The sequence below is a fragment of the Cryptomeria japonica genome, chromosome 5 (genome assembly GCF_030272615.1).
Source record: "Cryptomeria japonica chromosome 5, Sugi_1.0, whole genome shotgun sequence".
NCBI classification, from domain to species: Eukaryota; Viridiplantae; Streptophyta; class Pinopsida; order Cupressales; family Cupressaceae; genus Cryptomeria; species Cryptomeria japonica.
In genome coordinates this window covers 505,861,974-505,869,478 of record NC_081409.1, presented here as the reverse complement: position 1 = coordinate 505,869,478, position 7,505 = coordinate 505,861,974, and positions in this window count along the sequence as shown.

Here is a 7,505-nt window from a genome sequence, read left to right as displayed (position 1 = left end):
TTTCAATTCAGGGATTAAGTTATTGATGAAGATATCCATCTTCTAAAAATCTAGAATAGGCCATGAATATCTAGAGAACATCTTTCTCCATCATTGGAGAAAAGTGAGAAAGGGCTCTCCTATTTTTTGTTTGGTATTGCAAAGATCTATCATAGTGACTGGGTGACGAATTTTATAGGAGTATTGTTGTACAAACAGTTGGATTAATTATTCAAAAGTTTTTATTTCTATAGGTAGGCTTGAGAACCATTCCATAGCTTGCCCTCCTAAACCTCTCAGGAAAAGGCGCATGAGATACGTTTGGTCATGCATGAACTCCATACATAAAGCACAAAATTATTTGATATGGTCTTGGGGATCTGAGTTACCATAATATTTGTCAAATTTTGGGATCTCCACTCATGAAGGAAATGGAGGCATGTAAATGTTTTTGTCAAATGGAAATGGGCATATTGTGTCCAAAGAATGTTGTTTTGATGATTTATCCTTGTTTTTCAGTTCTATGATCTCAGTTCATAATGCTTGTAATTATTTGTTTACCATTTCCAATGGTGTCTCTTCCTCTTTAGTAACAAGTGTTTCAACATCATAACCAATAGGAAGTTTAGTGCCTTGTTTTGCTAGTTCTAGAAAATGGTCTTCTTTTTCTCTAACCATGATAAACTTCATCATTTTTCAAAAATCTTTATCCTTTTGACATTTATGAATATCGGTTTCTAGATGTTCAGAGGCTTTAGATTCACTTGATGAGGAATCACTGTTGGTATCATGGATACTGAGATCATCATAAGTTTTGTGTTTATAAGCTCATCTTTCTTGTTTTGTTCCAGATATGGTGGGAGACAAGGGTTGATCATAAACTGGCATATCTGATAATGAAAGTTTATTAGTGAGAGGATCCTCTACGTAAAATGGATTATCTTGATATGAAAAAGATTGTCCTTTGCCTTTGACATCTTTCTTATGAGAAGTTTTGGTTTGAATAGGCATTTTTATTGACTGCTGTGACCTAAAGTTGTTTGTGATGCAGAAGTCAAGATCAAATTTGGATCTAGTTGTTCATTTTTAACATATCAATTGAGAGAAGCAACTAAGATTTGGTATGGTTTCAGGAAAGATCTATCCTGTGTAAGATGTTTATCTAAGCTACCTAGTTTGATTTAAGAGAAGTGACTAAGACTCGGTCTAGTTTCAGGAATGATCTATCCTATGTAAGATGTTATCTAAGTGACTTAAATTTGATAAAATGGTTGATTGAACTAGCTAAAAGATGATCGACAAAATCGTGCAACAGTACGACAGGAGTGCACTGTTTTGATCTGTTTATGCTCATAATGATGATGACCAGTTTTATGTTTGGTGTAGACTATTTTAAGCAAGTTTGACTATTCTGGGCTGACAAAATCAGAGATTTGTACGACAAGTTTTACAAGACCAGATGATAGTTTGATAGCTTCAGAATGACAGAAACAAAATTTCGTATGCGTTGCTGCCTATATTTGCATGACAGATGGGTATACCTCAGATGACAAACTGATAAATATAATGGTTTTTTGTATGACATAGAATCAGAGACCAGATGATAATTCCCTAAGCAGGATGATAGTTTATCAGGTTTCATACGACACAAAACTGAGGCTCAGACAACAAAATGTTAGACCTAATGAAATTTTGTACGATAAAAGATAAGTAGTAGGATGATATATCAAAAGACTCATATGACAGTTTATTGGATAGAGACAAAATTTCTAATAGACAGAGTTTTCAATGACTAACAACGACCAGTTTTGAGATGGACTAATTTTTTGGACATTTGAGATAGACTAGTTTTGACATGGACAGAGTTTTGAATAAGATAGACTAGTTTCGACATGGACAAAGTTTTGACTAGGATAGACTAGTTTTGACAAGGACAAAGTTTTGACTAGGGTAGACTAGTTTTGACACGTACAGAGTTTTGACTATTGAGTTGTTTATTGTTTTCTCTAGTTTTGGTATTTCAATTTCAATTTCAGGGATGAAAACACAATAAACACGCAATATGTATAATGAATTCAATCACAACATGATAACCCTATGGAAATTGGTGAGAGAAGAAAACCTTTGCTTGTAGACTTAGTTACACACCCAATAGCTAATCATAATATGGCCACTGATTCTCACACAATGGATTATCAATGCTGTATTAGCTGACTCCAAACGTTAATGGGGGCACGATATAGCAAGTATCTTGGGAGAGTTACTATCTCTCTTGCACAAAGAGTATCCCCCCTTTCGGAGGTGATCTGGGTAGCTTGTAATCTTAATTGGAACTAGTAAGGGATCCATTCGACGCATTGGGGTATAAAATCAATTAAGAGGTCTCCCATCCTTGAAAGCAAAGGTTTAATATACCTGAAGGTACAAAGGAGAGCTATTATTGAGCATTATCATTGACTTGATTTTCATCAAATCATGTTTATTTTATAGTGGGTTGGAGTACTTGGTGTTTAGTCATTCCCACTTGGGTCATTCCCCTCTCACCGGCCCTAATGGCTTTGGCCTTAAAGGCTCCTCGGGAGGGCGGCCCGCTAAAGATATACAAATCTCAAACTTAGGAAAAAGCCTCAAGGGTATGGATTTTTTATTGTCTATGTAGACAAGAGCATACTCTCCTACCTCTTAGAATTTTCTAAAAACACGAAAGAAATTTTTTTTCATTAACTAGATAGCAAGTTAGGTGCCTAAACAATGAATTTAATGAATACGCAATGTTTGCTCAAATCTCCTCAGGCAAAGACAATGAATCAATAGTCATATTGTCTTTGTTTGATAAGCATATTCTTCGACAAGCATTCTGCAAAAACTAATTAGGATGTGAAAATTTCTCAGACAGATGAACAACAAGCTAGGGTCAGCATTAGTATGATAAAAATTGAATAAAGAACCTGAGGAATGAAGTCTTCTTTTTAACCAAAAATACAGAGTATTGTATGATAATTTTCACCGAGTCGTATGATAATCCATACGAGATCGTATGATACTTGTAGTTTGTCATTCGGTAGAGTGGGAAAACTCGTATGATAATTTGTAGCAACTGTACGGACAAAAATCCAAAAAAATAAAAATCTGAAAAATAAGAAAAAAGTTACTCTCTGAGGCTGAAAGATTTAGTCTTTTGCCCCACAGTGGGTGCTAGAAATGTGTGTGTGAAAAAGTGGAATAAGTATGTAAGTTGCAAGACAAAACACTTCAATTAAGTCATTACATGTATGGTTAGATAGATATAAGCATGAATAATAAAACCATAAAAAATTGACTAATTGCCTTCTAAAAGCTGCGAGTATAAGATTGCTCTCAGATTTGTATAAGCAATACCAGTGACTAGACTACACCAAGATGAAAGATTTAATCTATATGAGCATGATATTAAGCTAAATGGATGCAAGATTATGCTAGATGGATGAATAGTAAGCTATATGAATTCAAGCAATCATAAAATATGTAAAAAGAAATTAAACTAAGATGCAATAATCTCAAAAAGCAAGCACAATATCTTCAATGAGAGCAAAAAACTGCATAATAACAATAAATCTCCACGGTGTTTTGAATGAGAGATGAAGGCTGAATTTATAGAGAATCACAAGAGAGACCAAGAAAAAACACAATTTAGGATAATTGAAATAATTGAGAAATCAGATTTGAATAACCTTGAGATAGATTCCAATTATAGTTTAATTGAAATGCATTCAAATTGTAAGTTTGAGTTGTATTGGAGATAAAATTCAATCAATTCCATGCACTTGAGATAAAAATAGGTGATTCCATGTGATTTCTTTGATTTATTCAAGAAAAGAGTCTTTTCAATGCAACTGAACTTATTTTCTCAAAAGATTTGAGTTCCAATTTTAGAGAACGATTAATAATTCATTTTAATTGTTTTTTCTGATTTCAAGTTATCTCAATTTAGAAGAAAGAAATAATATGTCAAGTTTGATTTCTCTCTCAATTCAATTCTTTTATTTTATTTTCAATTTAACTCTTGCTTTGTGATATTGATTCCTCTTTTGTAATAAATTAATTCTTTTTTTAAGATTAAATGACAAATTTACTAATTAATTAAATATGCTAAGATATTTAATAAATTAAAATAGGATAACTGATGAAAATGATTTTCTTAGAATGATTTAATTAATTAAAAAAATATTTAATTAATATAGAATAATTCACTTTCCATGTGACATTTGATGATTGAAGAATTAATTAATTGTATGCTCAAAGTTGATTTAATTGTCTTTAGTTAGGACCTTGGTGATGTTGTCGAAATTAGGGGTTCTTGATTTAGGTGACCAATTTTAGGGTATTACACTATGTATAAAGGGCCATCATGTGCTCTAATGGTCTCACAAGGGTCAAATATAATAGAAGGATCCTTAGGTGTCTCTTGTTTCTCTATCATATTCACTAAACTCGGAGTTGTGGTAGTAAGATCAGAAAGAGAAAAAGAGGTATGAGAAGACAAAGGATCAGTAAAAATCTTAAGATTTTGATTAGGAGGAGCTATTGATTTGTTTCCCTTATCATTCAAACCTACCATAGATATAGTATTATTATCAATCAAATCTTGAATCTTACTTTTCAATGCAAAACATTTCTCAGTATCATGACCACGCTGACAATGAAATTGACAAAAGAAATTGTTATCAAAATAAGGGGATGCAAGCTTAGAAGGATCAATTGGTTTTATAGGAGGAAGTTCGATAACATTTCTTTGTAATAACTGAGACATAATACTATGTAAAGATTCATTCAAAGGAGTAAATTGTCTTTCTCTTTTAAAGAATTTAGAAATAGGAAGCACAACTATTGTAGCATTCACATTGTTGTTGTTGATTGTGTCATTTAACTTGATGAAGCCTTTTGTTGGTTTTAACTTCACAAATGGTTGTTGAACACTCTCCCCCTTATCACTTGGAGCCATAGGAGTAGATTGCTCCATTTGACTCACGACTAGTTGATAGTTGTGGAGTGTTGTGCACAACTACGGAAAGGAAGTAAACTCAGACAAAAGAAGCTTTTCCCTAATATCATTTTGTAAATCAGAAATGAAAATTCTTTGAATATCATTATCAGGCACAGGAAAAGAAATTTGAGCACACAAATGCTTATATCTACCAATGAAATCAGTCACTTTTTCTTTAACACCTTTTTTACAATGCATTAAATCAGTCAAAGTGATTTTAGGACCAATGTTGTTTTGAAATTGTTGAATGAAAGCATTTGCTAATTGTTGAAAAGAAGTGATAGAATAAGAAGGCAAAGAGCAATACCATTGTAAAGCTTTATCTCTTAGTGTTCTTGTAAACAATTTTGCAAGAAATCTTCGATCATAAGCAAAATGAGTACACAAGATTTGAAATATTTTGACATGTGTTAGAGGATCACCTTTTCCATTATAGAGTTCCAATTGAGGGACCTCAACATGCTTAGGTGGGACGAATTTAACAATATCAAGGGAAAGTGGGCTCACAACATCAAATGTGGGCACACTAAATTTGGATTGAATCATGGAAGCAATTTGTTGTTGTAAAGAAGACACAGTTTGAGCAAGATTGTTAATGGTCACTTTGGTAGAATAATTGATGTTAGACATGGTTGATTGAGAAGGTGGTGTAATATTATTTAAGGAAGACATGGATTGAGAATAAGGTGGTGGGACATTATGATAAGTAGGCATAGGTGATGATTGAGTAGGAAAAGGGACACTTAAGGGAGGAATAAAATTGTGGAATGAATTACCCCCTTGTGGCACATTGATTGGTTGAGGGATAATAGGAGTGCTTATTGAAGACATAGGTAAAGATGGGGGATTAAATGAGGAAGAGGGATTGCCCCCATGACTAATGGTTGTAGGGATGACATTTTGACTTGAAGTAGCCATGATGTTTAAGGTAAAAGTAGGAACACTAGTCATAGGAGTAGTCAAAGGGATAGAAGGATTGACTTGTGTTGAAGGTTGTGAATAACCTAGGGTTTCAACACAACTCTTTATAGGCATGACATTGGAATCAACAATATGAGCAATGTCACATAGTATATCAATTTCATTCTTATCACTTTGAATCATGCATTGAAGGCCTTCAATTAATGAAAGAGCTTCACTATTAGGGTATTCTTGGGACATCCATTGTTGAAAGTTATCAAATTGATTGTCCAATTTTGAAAGTTGATTTATGGAAACTCTAGTAAAAGCTTCTTCTTCATCATGGGATTCATCAATTGATAGATAGGGATATGATTAGGATGGGAAGAATCAACATTATCCTCATTAAAGAAGTCACCCAAATTAGGCTCCATCTCCTCGGTAATTAAACCTTGGGAAGCCTTAATTCTATTGCTTTGTCTAAAAGGGATAGTATAGGTAGGACTAATAGTAGTAAAAATCATGCACTAGAGGGAAATTTTGAAATTTTGATTTGAATTTTGAATTATAAGAACAAAGTTTACAAAATTGAAAAATGAAAAATTTGAGAAAATAATGATAAAACAATTTGAACTTTGTTGAAAGAAGAAAATGACACAATTTCCAAAAATAATTTTATGATAAATGAAAGGAAATTGAAATTTTAAAATTAGGGCCAAGGGGATACCACTTAATCTTAAAATTCACAAAATCAGAATTTTTAAAATCAAGGCAGATTATAATTAACCACTTAATTTTAAAAAAAAATCTTGAAATTTGCAATGTTGAATTTTGAAGGTATTTTTTATTTTAGAGGAATAAAAAATAGACAAAATCAGCCAATCTTCTGGATTTAAGCTATTAAATATAGTCATAAAAGTCTCCCAAATTTCGGGGAAAAAGTCAGGGACCATGTTGAAAGTGCACACGGTCCTCCCAACTTTTTCAGAAATTTTTCAAGGATGAAAGTTACGATGATTTTAAATCTATCCCCAAAAAATTAGTGGATTTTACGATCTCTAGATAGATGAAATTAAGGTTTGAATGTGAAAATAGGACCCTATTAGGGTTTTGAAAAAAAATGAGGAATTGAATTGCAAATTTGAAAAAGGTCAAACCTAATGGATAGGGACACCTTGAAAAATGTTTAGAAGACTGAAGTTGATTGAAATTGATTGAAATTGACACAAAATCCAATTAAATTTGAAAATTAGGGTTTTAGTCCATAACCACTTAATTTTTAGAATTTTGAATTTTGAAAGAGGAGGGAAATTGAAAATTTGAATTTTAGGAAAGAGGATAAGGCTGAAAACAGTCACAAATCTGAAAATTAAATGGAAATTCAATTTTTGCACAATTTCAAGATGATTTTTGAAAATTAGGGTTTTGACAATTAACCTCTTAATTTTGTGAATTTGATTTGTAAATTGAACAAGACAATGAATAAATTGAATTTGACAAACAAAGCAATTTTCAGATCTAAGAAAATAGCAAACAATTTTTACAAAACACAAGTTCAATTTCAATTTTAAAAACTAGGGTTTTGAATGAATTAACCACTAAG